Source organism: Lepidochelys olivacea (genome assembly GCF_965140295.1).
Source record: "Lepidochelys olivacea isolate rLepOli2 genome assembly, chromosome: 10".
NCBI lineage: Eukaryota > Metazoa > Chordata > Testudines > Cheloniidae > Lepidochelys > Lepidochelys olivacea.
Window position 1 is genome coordinate 1,942,010 of NC_140420.1, and position 16,596 is coordinate 1,958,605.

Here is a 16,596-nt window from a genome sequence, read left to right on the forward strand (position 1 = left end):
CCCAGCAGCAGTCTTGATAGTAAACACAGCTGCACAAGCAGAATTACCGATATAGCTTCAACAAAAAAACCAGACCTGTAAAACGTATTGCTGAAAACTGCCTTTAGCACAGCTCACCTGAAACTACTTCCTACGTGTTGAGACCCAATTTTAAAACACCATGTGGGTGTTGTTTGTTGAAAGATAAATCCAATTTGTCTTAAACTGGAGGGAGGGGACAGAATTAGCAAACTAAGGGCCAATGTTCAAGCTAAATTGTTTAAATAATGAGAGGTCCCATCATTTGGAACATTTAAAATGTACGGGTGCATTTTCCAGTATGAATTACTATAGGGAGCAATGTAGAAAATGGATGGGGGTCTGTCTGTTGTGTTAATTTAGATGGAATACAGAGCCCAAGGAGTCAAAGGTGTTAACATGACCCTGAAACGGTCCAACATTAAACAGTTTTAAATAAGTTTTGGGGTTTTGTCAACAGAGACCTCAGCCTGCTTAGTACCCTGGCAAACACAATAGGAAATTCTTGCCAAAGGTTAGAAATGTATCGCCTGAAACACACACATGGAAAAGAATCAAAACGAGCCAGAGCATTGAAACTGAAATTGAGTAATTATGCAAAACAAACAATCAAAACCTATCAAAGTCCCCTTTTGGAGACAGTGAATATTAGTTTAAGTCTCTTATTCAGTCAAGCAAACCTTGTTGGTGGGGAAGAAAGGGTTAGTTCTGTTGTTCAATTCTGTGTCTGGAATGATAGTCACTTTGCGGCTTTAGATAAAACAGATAGACCCAGAAGGGAGAGAAGACATAGGATAGTAAAGATGGAGGTAATATGGCTTTTGTTGACATTCTCAGGACACAAGGCTGCTGCTCAGTCATGGATGGATGCTTTGAGCTGGCACGCAAGCCATGACAGCTGGCAGTCTGGACCCCGACTCACCTCCTGGTCAGGGACATCATCTGGTTTGTCTGGTCAGGGCCCTCTCTTTACTGGTCCTTCTCAGACTGAGCAGAGCTGAATGGGCTGTCTCAGCTCTCTGTGCTGGAGCCGTGAAGTACAGTTGATGTCAGGATCAAGTGAAAAGCCGGGAGAGAAAGGGGACAGGAGGAAGACAGTGGGGGAGAGAAAGGAGCACACAAGGGGAAGGCAGAGCAGGCTTTCACATATATCAGCTGGGTCAACCCTGGTGCAGCAATGATGGTTAAGTGTTCCCTCTGGAGTATCAAGGTCTGGTGTTATGGCAACAATTCTTCTGCTACAGCTGTGGTGATGGTAAAAAGGTTGCCTTTCTTCCTCCTGCAGTGTCTCTTTTGAAGGGTCCCCCAAAAGGCAATGGGTGGAATGGCCCATCCTCTCATTATTTTGCCCACCAATTAGACCTAATTTCCATAGCACCGATTTTGGTCCAGTACTCTACTCCTTTTGTTCACCAGTTATAATCCTTGTGTGGTATCAGTAAACCCTTTCTGTTTACATTAATTCAGTCTTTCTGACTCCTCCTTGCACCTTTTCTTAAACAATTGTATATAACAGATCATCGTGACAATTCACCAACTTTTACCTACTTTTCACCACTTAGGCTAACAATTAAAGTAGGCCTGCTAGGCCACAATTATTACAACATTATTATTGCTCCTGCTATTGAAGTAAATGATAAAACTCCCATTGACTTCAATATGAGCAGCCTGAGTCCCTAGGATGTGACCTAAGGGTAACAGATTTTTTCCATTACCAAATACTATGATTCTGTCATTCTATTAAGAGTCTCCTTGCTTCTTCCAAAGGGGTGGCGGAGGGAAGACATGCAAGGAAGGTGTTTCATGATGGGGGCCACCTGAGCTCTAGAGGGAAGAGAACTGCAAAAATATACCTTAAAAATTCATAAATACCTGATAAGAAAAACCTTCCCCATACAATATTACAGTGGAAACAATACATTATTTTGTACAGTTTATTTCATACAAACTATCTCAAAATTCTTCACAGAATTACATAGTAGCAGCAGAGGGAGACAGATACTAAGAGGCATGAACACGAGAAACACAGATGTCTACATGGAATTTGAAATGAGATGGAGAAGAGTTAATGAAGCAGCAAAAGGCTGTTTCAGACAGCAGGAGCGACAGCGATGATGGCTCTTACACTGCTAATGGTGAGACTGTGGGAGAGGAAAGAGATGAAGCCAGGGCAAGATGGATGGAGGTGGCAGGAAGTAGAAAGAGATAAGATTTTGGAGCTCAACTAGGGCAGTTCCACGGAGGCCTGTCAGAAGAGCCATTTTAAACTGGATCCTGGAATGAACAAGAAGTCAGGAAAGGTGTTTGAGGCTGGGTATGATGTAGTGATGGTTCTTCATAAGGCAAGAACACAGCAGCATTCTGCACATGCTGGAGTCTGTTGATCTAGAGCTTGGGGGCATCAAAAAAGAGGCAACTTCTGTAGTCTAGGACAGAGGAAATGAAGCCAGAGATGGTAATTTCAGCAGAGGAGTCATCCAGGCTATGTCAGACAAAGCCAACATTATGGAGGATGAAGTAGGCAGAGTTACAGGGATTGGAGATGTGGGAGGACAAACATTTGGTTAAGAAAACATCACATCCTTGGGTATTCCATGGCTTCAGAAACATTTATTATGCTTATACATACTAGCTTCTCATCTAAAACCTTGCTCCCTTATAGTAAGACTGAACTTAACTTCTAATATGCTTCCATTATAATGAGGGTCCAGTTCAGAAACAAACCCCAATGTACAATTTTTGCAATTACAGCTGGCTGCAATACAGAATGTAGCAAATCTGTCCTTTCCTTACTGTGATACAATAACCTCCACCCTGCCCTTTTGAAAGTAGAACAGCACCTTACATCATAGATCTTAAGCAAGGTTTAAACTCAGTTTCTTTCCGTCTGAATAATCAGCCAACAGCTGATTATAAAGGGAACAGGAATGTATGGAGGAAGACCAGAACACCACACAAGCAGGCCTGATTCTGGCTAAATTGTGTTGCTTCACACACTCTGTATATTCCATTGCGCTCAGTGGAATTCCACTACGTGTGAATCAGAGCAAGAGTTGTCCTCAAACTCTAATGATATTCTACATGCCTGTTTCAGAGTAACAGCCATGTTAGTCTGTATTCGCAAAAAGCTTATGCTCAAATAAATTGGTTAGTCTCTAAGGTGCCACAAGTACTCCTTTTCTTTCTACATTCCTGAATTCCTCTTGCAGTTTCAAGTTAATACAGGTTTCCTCTTCATTTCCCATCTTAAACTGTTCAGTAGCGTTCCTTATTAATTAAATGTTGAGTGTAACTTGAAAGCTTGGGTTCTCCAAAACAGACTCCCTTGGTAAGAGGTTTTGGCTGCTGCTGATGGTGATCAGGATGCACTATAGCCTCTCCTCACTTAAGATGTGGGTTTTCTTGAAGGAGGTATGGGCCAAGCCACCTCACTTTGAAAACAACTCTGGCTGCTGGACCATAAGATGGACGGCGAGGAAATCATTAATGTCTGATAGATTGGGAAGAGGGGGCTTAGAATTGGAATTAGGTGAGGATCTGAAATCTGTACATTCACCACCTTAAAAAGAGACGCTGTCACAGTGCAATATAGAGACTGTGGCTGAGTTTTGACCCCCAGCTGTCAAGAATAATCTTGATTTGAACTCACATTATCAATCGCTCAATATCCACTCAATCATGTCCTTAAAAATCAGAAAGGTAAAATGTCCTTTGTTCATACATGGTAACCTATTCACCCAAATGTTCATAAAGGAAACAAATTGCAAATTTCAAGGCAAACAAAGCTTACCAACAAACTACTTAACTAGAGATGCTGCAATATGCAATGAAAAAAGTCTGAGTTATAATAGAGGCTCCTTTCAGAAAAAAAACACATTTGTCTGTTTCCAGCCAAAATCAATAACCATAAATATTTGCGATCAAGAGAAATTATCAACAAAACAAACTGATTTACAATCAATACCATTAATAAGCCATTCTGCCCAGTTCTTAAAATATAAATTAGAACTTTTACACATTGGATGAAATATTTAAAATGTGATAAACACCATCTCCATAGAAAACACCTATCATTCCAGTGAAAACACCTGTCATTCCTTACCTTTCCACTGCAGTGCGGCATTGGCCTGAAGGAGTCTGCCTTGAACTGGTTATGCATCTGGGTGAGGAATATTAGTTGGGATGGGAGTCACTTTGCTGACAAACATTCGCAGCCAGTGCTGCTGGTACATCTCTCCACAGAGAAAGTTGTCATTCCACCAAACACAACTGTGGTTCCTTGTAATTCCATGAGATACGGGTCTGTCTTGCGATTAATCTGTTTTGTTTCTTTAAAAGTTTTGTAGGAGCCCATTTGTTTTCTTGTGACAGTCAAATGTGTGGGCATCCCAACAGCAGCTTAATTACCTCCCTCCCTTCAGTATAACCACCAGTGGGCATTCCTCACCTCCCACACTGTTACTACAGCTAGATATTTCCCATCTCCGATCATGTACCACTGGCAGTCTGCCTCCATCCCCCATTTCCACCTTCAGACATTGTCGTCAACGAGCACTACCAATAGATGGACCACTAATGTTAAATACTGGCAGAGAAAGATTCTTTTCTTAATACACAGCAGAGACAGCTCAGGGCCTAGACTCTGAGCATTGACTCCTGTCATAAATATAAAGGGAAGGGTAAACACCTTTAAATCCTTTCTGGCCAGAGGAAAAACCCTTTCACCTGCAAAGGGTTAAGAATCATAGAATCATAGAATATCAGGGTTGGAAGGGACCTCAGGAGATCATCTAGTCCAACCCCCTGCTCAAAGCAGGACCGATCCCCAATTAAATCATCCCACCCAGGGCTTTGTCAAGCCTGACCTTAAAAACTTCTAAGGAAGGAGATTCCACCACCTCCCTAGGTAACCCATTCCAGCGCTTCACCACCCTCCTAGTGAAAAAGTTTTTCCTAATATCCAACCTAAAACTCCCCCACTACAACTTGAGACCATTACTCTTTGTTCTGTCATCTGCTACCACTGAGAACAGACTAGAGCCATCCTCTTTGGAACCCCCTTTCAGGTAGTTGAAAGCAGCTATCAAATCCCCCCTCATTCTTCTCTTCCGCAGACTAAACAATCTCAGTTCCCTCAGCCTCTCCTCATAACTCATGTGTTCCAGTCCCCTCAGCATTTTTGTTGCCCTCCGCTGGATGTTTTCCAATTTTTCCACATCCTTCTTGTAGTGTGGGACTCAAAACTGGACACAGTACTCCAGCTGAGGCCTCACCAATGTTGAATAGAGGGGAACGATCACGTCCCTCGATCTGCTGGCAATGCCCCTACTTATACAGCCCAAAATGCCATTGGCCTTCTTGGCAACAAGGGCACACTGTTGACTCATATCCAGCTTCTCGTCCACTGTCACCCCTAGGTCCTTTTCTGCAGAACTGCTGCCGAGCCACTCGGTCCCTAGTCTGTAGCGGTGCATGGGATTCTTCCGTCCTAAGTGCAGGACTCTGCACTTGTCCTTGTTGAACCTCATCAGATTTCTTTTGGCCCAATCCTCCAATTTGTCTAGGGCCCTCTGTATCCTATCCCTGCCCTCCAGTGTATCTACCTCTCCTCCCAGGTTAGTGTCATCTGCAAACAGAGCTAAGATAACCTCGCTGGCACCTGACCAAAATGACCAATGAGGAGACAAGATACTTTCAAAGCTGGGGGGGACAAAGGTTCTCTCGGTCTGTGTGATGCTTTTGCCAGGACCAGAGCAGGAACGCAAGTCAGAACTCCTGGAAAGAGTTAGTAAGCAATCTAGTTAGATATGTGTTAGATTCTGTTTTGTTTAAATGGCTGATAAAATAATTTGTGCTGAATGGAATGTATATTCCTGTTTTTGTGTCTTTTTGTAACTTAAGGTTTTGCCTAGAGGGATTCTCTATATTTTGAATCTGATTACCCAGTAAGGTGTTTACCATCCTGATTTTACAGAGGTTATTCTTTTACTTTTTCTTCAATTAAAATTCTTCTTTTAAGAACCTGATTGCTTTTTCATTGTTCTTAAGATCCAAAGGTTTGGGTCTGTGTTCACCTATGCAAATTGGTGAGGATTTTTATCAAATTGGTGAGGACGGGGTGAGGGGGAGGAGGTTGGGGTCTCTGGTGGTACAGGCTTGGGAGGGCAAGGAAAGGAGGTTGGAGCCTCCGGGGGGAGGGGGTGAAGGGAGGAGCTTGCGGTATTAGGGGGTGGGGTGAGAGGGGGAGGAGGTTGGGGGTCTCTGGGAGGAAGAGGGGAGGAGGTGGGGTGTGTGGGGGGTGACAGGGGGAGGAGGTTGGGGGGTGAGGGGGCGGGGTGTGAGGGGAGGAGGTTGGGGGTGAGGGGAGCGGTGAAGCAGGAAGAGGTTGGGGTGGGTGGGGGGAGGGGAGGAGTTGGGGGTGAGGCAGGAAGAGGTTGGGGTGAGAGTTGGGGGTGAGGGGCAGGGGGAGGAGGGAGGCAGGAAGAAGTTGGGGGAGGGGTGAGGGTTGGGGGGAGGCGGGAAGAGGTGGGGGAAGGGGAGGAGTTGGGGGTGAGGCGGGAAGAGGTTGGGGGGGTGGGAGGGGAGGAGTTGGGGGTGAGGGGCGGGGTGATACGGGAAGAGGTTGGGGTTGGGGGGTGAGGTGGGAAGAGGTGGGGGGAGGGGAGGGGTTGGGGGGGAGGCGGGAAGAGATAGGGGGAGGGGAGGGGTTGGGGGGAGGCGGGAAGAGGTTGGGGTTGGGGGGTGAGGTGGGGGGAGGGGATGAGTTGGGGGTTGGGGTTGGGGGGAGGCGGGAAGAGGTTGGGGCGGGGGGAGGGGAGGGGAGAAGTTGGGGGTGAGGGGCGGGGTGATACGGGAAGAGGTTGGGGTTGGGGGTGAGGCGGGAAGAGGTGGGGGAAGGGTTGGGGGGGAGTTGGGAAGAGGTTGGGGCGGGGGGAGGGGAGGAGTTGGGGGGAGGCGGGAAGAGGTTGGGGCGGGGGGAGGGGAGGAGTTGGGGGGAGGGGCGGGGTGATACGGGAAGAGGTTGGGGTTGGGGGGTGAGGCGGGAAGAGGTGGGGGGAGGGGAGGGGTTGGGGGGGAGGTGGGAAGAGGTGGGGGGGAGGAGTTGGGGGGAGGCGGGAAGAGGTTGGGGTTGGGGGGTGAGGCGGGAAGAGGTGGGGGGAGGGGAGGAGTTGGGGGTTGGGGTTGGGGGGAGGCGGGAAGAGGTTGGGGCGGGGGGAGAGGAGGGGAGGAGTTGGGGGTGAGGGGCGGGGTGATACGGGAAGAGGTTGGGGTTGGGGGGTGAGGCGGGAAGAGGTGGGGGGAAGGGTTGGGGGGGAGTTGGGAAGAGGTTGGGGCGGGGGGAGGGGAGGGGTTGGGGGGTGAGGCGGGAAGAGGTGGGGGGAGGGGAGGAGTTGGGGGGGAGGGGCGGGGTGATACGGGAAGAGGTTGGGGTTGGGGGGTGAGGCGGGAAGAGGTGGGGGGAGGGGAGGAGTTGGGGGGAGGGGTTGGGGTGTGACGCGGGCGGGCGGCTCGCGCCCCGAATCCGCGTCCGGCGCGCGCTCCGGCTCGTGCCCGCGCCTGGCGGGAGCTGAGCCGCATCAGCCGCGAGAGCCGCGCCGCCCGCATCCTCCCCGCAGCCAGGTAAGCTCCGCCGGGCGGGGCGCTGGGGGCCGGGAGCGGGGCGACACTTGCCCGCGGGACCCCCCGAGCCCCGAGCCGGGGCGCTCAGGGCGCCTGAGTTCTACGGCCGGCCCGCGGGACCGGGGGCAGTCGCTGCCGTGCCTCAGTTTCCTCGCCCTGCTCCAGCTCGCAGGGGCTGCGAGGGCGCCTCTGTCGGTGTCTGCGAAGCCGAGACCCACGGCCGGGGAACAAGCTCAGGGCCAGTCTTCAGCTCAAGATACCCCCATCCCAGCCCCATAGCCTGGGCAGGGGCCATGCTGCCCCCACCCTCCCGTGGGATCCTTCCAGCTGGGCATTTTCCGTAATGCCTCCTGGATAAAAAAAGTTGGATTAAAAGTAACCAAAAATATTTGCAACCAGCTCTCCCCAGGCAGGGCCGTCTAGCCAGCCCGGCCTGGATTGCGAAGGTGGCAATGCCCTGCTCCCAACAATTTGCAGGCAAAAAGTGCTCGCTGAAGACATGGGTGAATAGTCCCCCAAATGACAAATACATGCAAGAATTTTTTTTATCTGCTCTTGGAAAATTTGCACAGATGAAATTTGCAGAATGAATGGTTGTTCTTTACACGTCACTAGCTCAGCTGTAGCTGGGGGCGTGCGCACCTTCGGGAGAGCTCGGAGATAAGTCGGAAATTGAGCCGTGATTGACGTGAGCTGTCAGCACTTGAACCAGGGTTGGAGACAGTTTGCTACTGTAAACAGGACAAAACTCTTGTCAGCACTATTACAGAAAGCATGGCTTGGAGGGAATAGCCACCTTGCAGTTTGTATTCGATAAACACTGGAATTTTCTATTATTTTTCTGGCTAGGTCTGTCAGGCATGAATGATAGGGGATGGTCTCCCTATTGGGTTTTCTGGTAAAATGTGCAGCAAGCTGAACTCCTCAAACAGACTGACATAGCCCGGTGTTTCACCAGGCAATGTCTCTCTGACAGATGGTACCCTGGGTCTTCCGGGGGTGTTCTATTCCTGCATACATTGAGGCCTCTCGTGCAGAGCCTATGCAGGCGATACTGGCTCTGAAGTCTTTTCCCTAACTACTTTGTATTCAATAGGGTGAGGTCTATGACTTTGTGCCTGTACCGCACTGAGTGAATAAGAGATGCTACCCTGTCTCCAGCCCACATCTTCCAGCAGAATTCATACTCATCAAAATCCATTCTGCACAAAAATGTTACCCTGTGCATCTTACATGCTGAAGGGACAGAGAAGTGATCAGAACTTGTTTTCCTCTCTGTTTGCCTAGGGATTCATGACACTTCATCAAGACGGACCCAATCTTGTAGTCTTTACACGTTCAAAACATTTGTAGCTTTTCTCATCTCCTCCCTTTGTCTATTGTAAATTTTGGACATATGGAATAATGTTCTGTGACTCACATTAAAATGCATTCAACAGCATTTCTGAAAGAACGAAGAGGGGCTGGAATGTTTATGGGATTGTTAATGTTACTCTGAAACCTGTCATTAATGGGACAAGTTGATCCTGGGCAAAGAACCGTTCACCCTGGGCCAAGTTCAGGCAAATGGCTGCCCAGCCCACCATCACTTACACAAACAGTTACAGAACACCTTGCCTCAGATGGCCCCATGCTGTTCTGCCTGTAGAATAGAGCTGTCCTGCTTTCTCTCTAACAACAGTTTCAGCTCCCGTTAGTAGTGGCTATTGCCAACCCCAAGCATTCAAAAATCATGTCTCAGGCCCCCCAGGTCAATGAGACTGAGTTAAAAATCACAAGCTTTTTAAAAAGAAGAATGCATCTGTGGTTCTTTTTATTTACCTCCTGATGTTGGAATGTTCAGGGGTCACATTTTCAAGATTTTCTCCCCAGAAATGAGGGCTAGAAACTTACTAAAAAAAGCAGAGATTCCGAGCTGATAACTTAATTCCAGCAGCTGGGTCTTTAAGAAAAACACCAAATGTGATGAGAGTTGGCAACACGACGTTTGAGTCTCGGTCATGTTCCTAGTGGATACGTGCCCATATCACAAAACCTGCTATAGTAACAAGCTCTATTTGGGTCCCTTGCTGGCAGCCTTAGCAGAGGAATGAATGGGTCAAAGGGAGACATCAGCGAGGGGGGGAGGCTGTACCTGTTCTGGGGTGACAGAAGACAATTCAGTGTTCAGTGCTGTTAATCTGGCACCTTTCACAAGCACTAAAATTCACTTAATAAAAACAGCAACACCTTATTACCTGTATTGACACACAAGGCTGCATTAAAGGATAAGTGACAGTTATAAAATAGACTAACAGACGTATTGGAGCATAAGCTTTCGTGGGTGAATATCTTATTCACTTCGTCGGATATTCACGCACAAAGGCTCACAATCCAATACGCCTGTTAGTCTATAAGGTGCCACAGGACTCTTTGCTGCTTTTACAGTTCCAGATTAACATGGCTACTCCTCTGATACTTGAGTTATAAAATAGATATTTTCCATTATGGGTTGGAGTTTGTGCAGTGCCAGAGAAGCAGCCACCGAATTTCTATTAGTTTTAATGGGTTGCTTTGTGGTTAAAATTGTGCAGTATGCTTAAAATTCACATGGTAATATTGACTATCAATAGCCAAGAATGGATTTTACTTGTTATCCTAAAACACATACTGAGGAGGCCAATCAGAAAGCTTTGGGGATTTAAATGGTTGGTTTTAGATTGTAAGAATAGGAAATAGGTATTTCATTCGTTTAATTCATTTTTCATTTGGTGTGTTTGTGATGTCGCAGGAACCTGTCATTCCTTTCTTACAACACAGGAAATTAATTTGCACTTCAGTAAAGGCTTTAAGCTCCATGTTTTGCAAAATAGAGTATTCTGAGCAGATAGCTTTGTATAATGTGAGGCAGGAAGGAGGAGACCCTTATTGGAATGACAGGATGTATGAGATCTGTTCAGGAGCAAAGCAGGTGTGACCTCCCTAACACTGGGCAGCTGTCTAATGATTAAGCATGAGTGAGGATTTGTGTGTGTCTTGCTGAATTAAGATGAAAAACTTATTAGCTCCATGTATAAATGAGGGCAGAGTAGGGACGTAGCATACAGAGAGGAATCATCAAAATTCTAGGGCAAGGAACTAGTCCTAAAATTGATTGGTATTACTAGAAGAAACTCTCAGTATGGAAACTTGCCACAGGCCATGGTGAAAAACCTATATAAATAAGAGGAATACATTTTAAAAAGTCATACAAAAGGCATGAGATAGATATCATTAAATTGGCAATAGAAAACCCTCAATTTGTGCAAACATTCTGGAAATACTAATTCAAAATACAAGTTTTCAGTGCTCTACATAAGTCAATAAACCCTTAACTCAGGTGTTCACAACATCCTTAATATGTCCCTAATGGATTTTATTTTATTATAAGACAAATGAATTTCACAGGAGGAATCAAAGTTCAGGAAGCTCAGTGGACTAGTTTGAACAAATAAGATAAGTGTGTTTTGTTTCTGCCTCTGTCAGCAAATGATTTGCTTCACTAACATAACAAGGAAGAATCACTTATTTTACCTCCTTCTGTAATATGTATATGACATATGTCAATGTTTTTGGAATGGAAACTTGTCACTCAAACATCACATAGGTTCAGTAAATGTTTTTCCTACCTGATAAGAGTATGTGCACTACTGGTTCCATTTTTGTTACACTGCCTGGAACTGTGCTTTTTAGTGTTTGATCTGCTGATGGGGGCTAGAGGTCTTTCAGTTCTTTTACACTTTGGCAACACTTGTACAGGCAGTCAAGCCAGTAGAGTATACTGAATGTGTGTATAGTGCAGTCAGGTATAATGTTTCCTATTTAATTTGTATTAACTTCTCAGTTTTTTATATTTAAATCTCTGTGACTAAATGAATGAAGTTAGAGTTTTGATTTTCCAAATATATCAGTGGCCATGTCCTTTGTTCCAGATGTCCCATGCATCCCCAAACAGCTGTCACTTGGATTTCTCATCAGAGAACTGTCCCTCTTGGGGATGTATGATGTGTTACCTGATCTATTCCTGATATAGTGTTATTGTAAAGCACTAAGAAATCCAAACTTATGAGGGAACTGCTGGTTAGAGCTCTTGCTGCACCAGTTACAAGGCTTCTCTTCACACATGTACATTTCTGTTGATATGTATAATACATAAATGTAATTCTCAACATCATCATCCTCACTAAAAACCAACAAAGAACGTGGTTCCTTGGCTTGTTCTAAGTGACTGAAAGGCCACTGACTCTTACAGGAGAAACACAGGACTTGGAATGTATGTCAAGGAGAGGTTTCCAATATTTGAAGAAGAAAGGCCAGGGCGCTCCCCTGCCGTTTAAGGCAAGATAAGCAGGGGAATTCCTGTCTTGCCCTAGTTTGAATATTATGAGTTGGGACTTAGACAAGAGAGAGGCATCCATGTGCCGGCTTGAGGTAGTGCGTGCAGGCCCATAGGTAGAAACTTAGGTGCCTAGGGAACTTTTATGGCAAAAATGTAGGTCCTATGGCACCTACAGTGTCAGGTCGCAGCTGAGGAGGGGGTTCTGGATTGCAGTAGTGCTTAAATCTGGGCTTTAAGTGCCTAAGTCCTTGTGTGGTTCTGGCCCCAAAAGTACTGTAATTTTTCGTGTTGGAAATAGACTGTTATTTTTAAAAACTTAATCCTTTTAAAAAGTCTTCTAATGACATGTAACACACATACTCCATCCCACGCTAGTACTAAGCGTTGTGTCTAGGAGAGTAGACCCTACAGGGAGGTTGGATCTCATTCAGAATTAGCCAAGATATACACAATAATGGAAGCAAAACCTTTGCTGATCAAGTTAACATCACACAGGTTCAGTAAATGATTTTCCGACTTGATAAGAGTATGTACACTACTGGTTCCATTTTTGTTACACTGCCTGTTAGTCTGAAAACTGGTACTAAAATAAGAATATTTCTACCCCTAAATTGCAACAGTTAAATCAGAACAGAGTAAAATCCTTTCTGTAGGAAAACAAGGCGGCAGGTGATTTCTATGTACACTTTGCCCCAGTCTTTGGTTCAGGCTGTGGAAAAGGTGGCATGTGACCAAATGAAGATTGGAGAGGAATTATTGTTGTGCATTTCAGCAAGGAAACTAATAGCAGATATTATGGGCCTGTCCTAGTATCGGAATCATGTTAGCAACTGGTTATTAAACAGAGTCATGACCAACAAACCTTTTGTGTAGACTCCCTAATCAGCGTGGACTGGGATTTTTTAAAAATGAGAACTATGCTCGCCAAACCCTATTACAGACTAATAGGTAGTCTATAGCATGATTTTATAACGTGAAGTCTGATCCTATAGGCATCATCAGGCACAGGAGTGTCCCTTTGGATTTCAACAGGAGCAGGATTGGATTTATGGGTCTCAGGGTGTGATGGGAGTAGCCTCTCCACAATGCTGAGGCAAACCATGCTAGGACCATACACACATTTGTTGCTAGCATTATTTCGACCACTGTGTGGATAGGGCCTCCGTGAGTGTGAAATGCATATGGCTCCTTTTGTGCTACAGAAGCCCTGCATCCAGAACTGATTTTCACGATCAGTTATTGAACATTATTTCAGATCACACAATTATGGTAGCAGATGCCAGCAAGAGCCAAACTTTAACTGTGTCCAGACAATGGTGGAGGTATCATCTGGTGTAGACAACTGCTCCATTGTTGACTGGAGGTGTCGATTAAAGTTTGTAAAGTGCTTTGAGATCCTCAGATAACTATAAAAGGGCAGAGTATTACTACAGTATATTGTTGAAGAAAAATGCAACTAATTTCTTATTTACTTATTAGAGAAGAATCCTTACAACCCGAGTAGTGTGTAGGGGCAAAGTGAAGATCATCAGAAGAGGAAGAGACAGGTAGCTGGTAGATGCTCTACCCAGCAGTGCCCAAATCAGGGGAGGGGAAGGTAAAACAGTAAAATGAGAAGCTTCTGGAAGCAGCAATGGGGCATCATAAAGTTTCCCCCATGGCTGCAGTTATTGCTGCATACTTCAATTTTGTAAACAGTGCGATCTAGGGGAAGCAACAAATACATACATTGCCCTGGGTTCATCTGCTACTGCAGTAGCCTGACTGTGCGGTGGAGTTCTGTCTGGCTCCTGCAACCTTCCAAGTTCTCAGCCAAGTTCTCCATTTGGATGTGGGGCAGGGGAGGGGAAGAGTATTGTGCTGCTGTGTTCCCTGATTCAGGGTGGGATAGGGAGGGGTTAGCAATAGTGGTGGGTGGGTGGATGTGTGAGTGCCAGTTTCTCACTTATCACCTGTGTGCTTTACACTACATGGTACATCCCAGCTAATGGAAGAGCCGGGCAGCCTGAAGGGTTCATAGAGAAGCTGTTGAAGTATCCCTTTAGAAAACATGAGCCACTTGAACTCCTCTGACATTAAGCTCAAGTGAGTACAAGGAGCTGTCTCAGGATTGCAGGTGTGGCTACAGAACCAAGCAAGAGCCAGCTGCAGGAATAAAGAAAGAGTAAGATTTCGTCTTAGAAAAAAAGATTGTAGAAATTAAGGTAAGGAAATGTTGGAAAGGTTAAAAACAAACGTAGGGTTACTTCCCTTCTGGAAAAATGACCATTTGTGTGTGTGAAAGTGCAACTTTTTCTTTTCTGAACCAGCTTTGCCCTTTGAAAGCAACGCTTACTCCGGCCAGAGGGAGTGAGCTTGGCTCTTGGCCTCCTGCAACATTAGAAAATCCCTGTAAAATGGTGTTTGTTAACCAGTCTATTGTGCTACCAGCATTGGACAGAACATTGTTAAAATGTGTCAGGGTTTTTTTTAGAGACGAGGTGGGGGAGGTAATATCTTTTATTAGACCAGCTTCTGGTGGTGAGAGAGACAAGCTTTCAGGCCACACTGAGCTCTTCTTCAGGGCTGGGAAAAGTAATTTTAAATCATTTTATGGTCAGTTTGCTAACCTGGCAGCCAGTTTAGTGCTCAGTCCTGTAAGATACTGACCACTTTAGCCCTGATCCAGCAAAGCTTTTAGATACACGTTTAACTTTAAATCTTTGAGCAGGGTCATTGAAATCAGTGTGCACAGGGTAAAAAGCCAGTTTGCTTCCTGTGGGATTTGGCTCTTAGAATATGAGTCCCCACTACTGTGTTATCTACTGTGTGTAAGCGATAAAGTGAAGGCAGGTTATGTTAAACTCATGCAGGTAAGGATTGACTCCCTCTGCACTGGGGATAAAACTTTTTATGAACAGTTTTAAGCACAGTTCAAAACCAGTTTGGGCTAATTGGATTTGTCTGGTCAACATGGGCAGGGGTTAACTATTTCACAATAACAGGTTTCAGAGTAACAGCCGTGTTAGTCTGTATTCGCAAAAAGAAAAGGAGTACTTGTGGCACCTTAGAGACTAACCAATTTATTTGAGCATGAGCTTTCGTGAGCTACAGCTCAAAGTGAGCTGTAGCTCACGAAAGCTCATGCTCAAATAAATTGGTTAGTCTCTAAGGTGCCACAAGTACTCCTTTTCTTATTTCACAATAGTGTTTAAAAAGCTACTGTAGAACAGTGTTTAGGCCTAGTCATAAACCCATAAATACATAAACCACGTCCGCTTGAATGGGTGGTAAATTGTGATTCAGACTGATTTGATGATAGAAAGATCTGATGACTATATTCCTGTATAAAGTCTCTTGAAATAACAGCTGTTGTGATTATTTTGTTTCGGATATTTACATGACAAGGATTTAACCTCCTAAGTAAATAGTTTCTAAAAATTATTTGGATAAACAGTAATCTCCAGCCGCCTGGAGCCTCCACAGCATTTTTGGTGGGGTTAGAGAGGAGATTATGTCTACACTGAAACCGGAAGATGTACTTTCCTGCTCAAGTAGACATGCCAGCTTGATCAGCGTTGGTGCAGGCATGCTAAAAATAGCAGTGCAAGCGGCAGGATGATGATCTAGCTTCCCTATGATCCCATCTGAGATGGTAGGTGTGTACTTGGCCAGCTAGCCCTCCTCCAGCTGCACTTCTATTTATGGCTACTCAAGCTGGGAATTAGGACTTCCTGCTCAACAGGGCAGAGTCCTTTTACCAACATGCTATCTAAGTCAGCTCACAGCAGGTCTCGATGGTAGGAGGTTAAAATGCCTTTGGCTTGCCTCCAGTCGCTCTCCCACCATGTCTGTCACCAGTAGAGGTGTACCAGTGGTTCTGCAAAGATGGGTAGATTTTCTCAAAATTGTTATTGAAGTCACAGCAGATGTGGGCAGAGCCTAACTGCAGCCTGGAGCCAATTCAGGGCACTTCCCAGGTCCAGAACTAGGACACGTTTCCACAGATGGATTTAGAAATATCAATTGTGTTAAAATCTTTAAAGGGCCATGGTCAAGATTAGTCATAATTAAAAATCCTCTATTAATAATGTCTCAAATTATGAATAAAGAATTCTCATTTCATTTTCACCTTTTATGCTGTTTGTTTTTTCTCTTCACGGATGATCCAACGCTGCAAAAGTTTACTCACATGAATAATTCCCTCTCAGGCAAGCACATCATTTGACATCAGTGGGATGTCTCGTGTGAGTAGGAGTTGCAAGATAGCATCCTTAAGTTAAGCAATAACACAAAGCTGGTCAGATTAGCTGGTTTTGTTTATACTAGTAGTTATTTTTCCACTTCTTGTGGGGTTGTAACCAGTGTAGTATAATGGGAATGAATCCCAAAGAAAGTTTTAATTGAGTGTTTAGAAAATAATTGAAACATTAGGATAAGTAAATAAACAATTAGATGTTGTGTTTGAACTACTTGACACTGTTTTAAATTACAAGAAAACATTATAAAATAAGTAATCTGAATCTAGTTTATGATGGCTAATTCTGTGAAAACAACTAGTTGCAAGAGAATACAAAAGGGTGCTGAAAGTACTGGAAATATGAGCTACAAAGTAACTTTTA

At 45.0% G+C, this 16,596-nt stretch overlaps 1 protein-coding gene across 3 annotated transcripts in view; it reads left to right on the plus strand.

Annotated features, from left to right (window-relative positions):
* The first annotated feature begins 7,506 nt into the window (after positions 1–7,506).
* LOC311527048 (epithelial sodium channel subunit beta) overlaps positions 7,507–16,596 on the plus strand; it is a 51,742-nt gene continuing 42,652 nt past the window's right edge. For 2 of the 3 annotated variants that reach the window (XM_084640625.1, XM_084640624.1), the window contains exon 1: positions 7,507–7,638. The gene's annotated coding sequence lies outside the window, so the exon portion shown is untranslated. The remainder of the gene's footprint in view (positions 7,639–16,596) is intronic. The other variant, XM_084640626.1, reaches the window with a different exon arrangement.